Source organism: Penaeus monodon, chromosome 28 (genome assembly GCF_015228065.2).
Source record: "Penaeus monodon isolate SGIC_2016 chromosome 28, NSTDA_Pmon_1, whole genome shotgun sequence".
Lineage (NCBI taxonomy): Eukaryota > Metazoa > Arthropoda > Malacostraca > Decapoda > Penaeidae > Penaeus > Penaeus monodon.
The window spans coordinates 35,808,129-35,811,329 of record NC_051413.1 but is presented as its reverse complement, the minus strand read 5'-3'; the positions used below and the strand labels follow the sequence as shown (position 1 = coordinate 35,811,329).

Sequence of the window (3,201 nt, the reverse complement as noted above, 5' to 3'; positions counted from 1 at the left end):
AGAAGGGGGGTAAGAAATAAGAAAAAAAATCCAGCTGTTGCAATGTTTAAAATGTTACACTTAGTCAAGAAGTCGGTATGAACGTGTGCCTGACCGGAACCTCAGTCAATTTGGCTGCCAGTGTTCTGTTCCAGACGCGCGATCTGGCGTCATGTTCAATGCCTGACCTATATTAGATGCATTTTAGTGACTGGCCTGTGAATGTAATTAATCACAGATTTCCGAGGGATGGAGAAGAAAGAGAAAAGTGGCTGAACCTATGTGGAAAGAAAATAGCAAACTTTGACAGAGCAAGAATTCACAGCGGCCACTTTCGCAGTGCAGAATGTGAACGGCATCTGAATCATTTGATGAACCTGTAGCTCAACACCTTAAAACTTTGCAGCATGAAATTCACCAACTAAACATCTGCGTTAGAAGGTAAGCAATATTCGAAAGTACTAATATTTTTTCGTATCTGGTACTAAAAAGAAGGTATTTTATTAAATTTGGTTAATGTAAATCATGTTGGCTTTCCAATCTGGCATTGGAACGGAAGGCAGTGCAACTATCTTACTAGTTGTATTATGGAAAGCTTCGTATCAGTAGGGGGATAGTGATAGTGTTATGAAAGGCTTGATTGCAGTATAGTAACAGTAAAGTATAATGATATATATAAGCATCTCATGTTCACCTACCCCATTACCCTATCTCTATCTCTTGTTCACTTTCTTGAAAATTAGAAAATTGTAAATGGATATTATTTACCCTTATTTGTCTTTTTAAGTACTTCATATATCATAAATTTGTGTGCTATTATTGTTATGTAAACTGGAATACAACACCATTACTCAGCGCGAGTTATTATAGGCCTTGGTCACCTGGTATTTACCTCTGAAGCATTTGCTGTAAATAATAATGCTATTCGGAACAAGATGACCAACTGAAACAAAGACGAAACCAATATACCCAGAGGGAAACTGTATTATCTGCAAATATAATAAACCGGCAAAGGAAGGTATAGGAAGCGAACAATAAGCCGGCAGGCTTTGAAGGCGAGAAGAAGTGAAGACGCTCTCCAAACCAGGGAGTAAAGAGTTCAAGGAGCACCTCCTGACGGCCAGCTAAACCCTTCATAACGTAAAGAATCCGCTCGGGACTGTTCTCTTACCTACTCAGAAGACCATTCTGCTTGAGAGGATGCCAGGGATATGATGGCGAGAGGAAGACATTCGAGATGTCTTAACTTTGAGGAATTTGAAGTCCCCAAAGCATTTAGATTCTTAAAAGAGCAAATGTGGAATTCTACATTTGGATTCTACAATGACTAGTTGAGCTTCCAAAAGTCGATGAACCTCTTTAGATATGAAGTTGATACAAGTACGGAATAGGATAGTGTTCAGTATCATGATGCGAGGATTTAATTACTGAATGGAAGTAGTTTAACTTCGTGTTATTTCGATTGCCCATGAACAAAGATTTACATATTTATTATATGAAATGTATAGAATCAGCTGTCTTTCCTGTTGTTACCACGGTGAGTGACCTTAGAGTCTTCAGTTTACGGTACCACCACAAATAGCTTCCAAAACCCAGCTCACCTAAAAAGGCAAATCTGTCATGGCTGATAGCCTTCATCTGATAAAAACTACTAGAAACAGGTTTCTTTATAATATACTTATGCTGCCAGATGGAAAGAAAAATTGCAAGCATCTCCTCACAAGCAGTATCCGTGACCAGAAAGTACCAAATCATTTTTCAGAGAGACAAATGTGAAGGACTCAAAAAGAAGGAATGTCAAATTGGCTCCACATGTGCTCTCTGCAGTCACCTCTATATCTGTGTAGTACTTCGTGTATAAAAGTCTCATTTATTCTGACAACTTGTGTGAAACCAGTTTATTTCGCGAGTAGATGCTTGATTTGACTTGATGAATTTAAAGGTATTTCATAACCAAAAGGCATTTGAGGGCAGCGAACTCGAAGTCACTGAAAATGCAAATATAAATGTATGTTGCCATTCCAAAAAGGCCTTATCATATCCTCAAAGTCGTCTGAATTGTGTGAAATGCTTTAAGTGGAAATATATTTCGCATGTATTCAACTGCAATTAAATCAGGGTTTGCTTGAACTTTTTTTACGAATCCGTCAGATGGAAGGTCACTGTGATCACCTAAGCCTTGAGTCCGGGTTAGTCATAATGAAGTATAACGCGAAACATGAAAATAAGCAAAATTCCCTTGTAAACGCCTCTTCATCAATGTTGAAAGAGACAAATACTAGAACAGACGATGATCTGGATAATGAACTTTGTCTGAACAGATAATGTAGAGTCAGGACTGAACAGTACTTATGAGACACATAAATTAGTGAAATACTTGTTGGAAAAGAGCCGCGCTAGTAAATTTCCCAAACATACAGTTCAAAAAGGAACAGGGACTGACTAGGTTAATGTAGTCGGCAGGGTGTGTGGTGCCACTATAAAGAGAGTATCAGTAACCAAAAGAAAACATAAGGTTGTGTTTCATATACCTAAATAAACACAAATTAAAATAACGTTAAATACGGAAAAAAAGGTTATGGATTAAGATGCCAAACTGAAATTAATTCAGTTTAAAAGCAAGTTTCTTAATCCTAACAATTTTTGCTTCCCTCTAACTAGTTCTTGAATCGAACGTACTAGTCAGGTGTCCAGAAAATGGAATAACTAGAGTACCGATCTGTGATTAAGCATCTTCAGCTGAGGGTAAAAACACCGTCAAACGCTGCGTCAGATAATCCAAGTATGACAGGCAGAGTCTTGCAGACTACGAGTCCTTGGTCAATTATTACTAGCCTGAGACCAAGCAGCAGGTCAAGAATGCTGACCAGAGGTCAGGACAAATCCATCAGGACAAATCTCCGACCCACACCTTAGTGGTAGCGATGGTAAAATCTCCCTGAGCGTGGTGTTCCAGCTCATCCCTCACCAGCTGTACTTCCTGACTCCTTCCTGTTCTGGAACCTGACAACACTATGCCACCGGTGAGGAGGTCATGGAAGGGTGGACGCGTACCTCAAGGCCCCAGCCAAGGATTTCTCTCCCAGACACTCCGCCACCAGTGGAAGAGGTGTGCAGACTTGCAGGAAGCTTATGTTGAAAACTAAATAAGTGAAGGATTTCTATTAGATATCATTTTCTGGAGACTAAAACTTATCAGTCACCCCTCCTATGAATATATCT

At 39.3% G+C, this 3,201-nt stretch overlaps 1 protein-coding gene across 1 annotated transcript in view; it reads right to left on the bottom strand.

The window, feature by feature from the left end:
- LOC119591569 (gamma-butyrobetaine dioxygenase-like) overlaps nucleotides 1-3,201 on the bottom strand; it is an 11,542-nt gene that overhangs the window by 3,595 nt on the left and 4,746 nt on the right. The gene's annotated exons all lie outside the window — the stretch shown is intronic.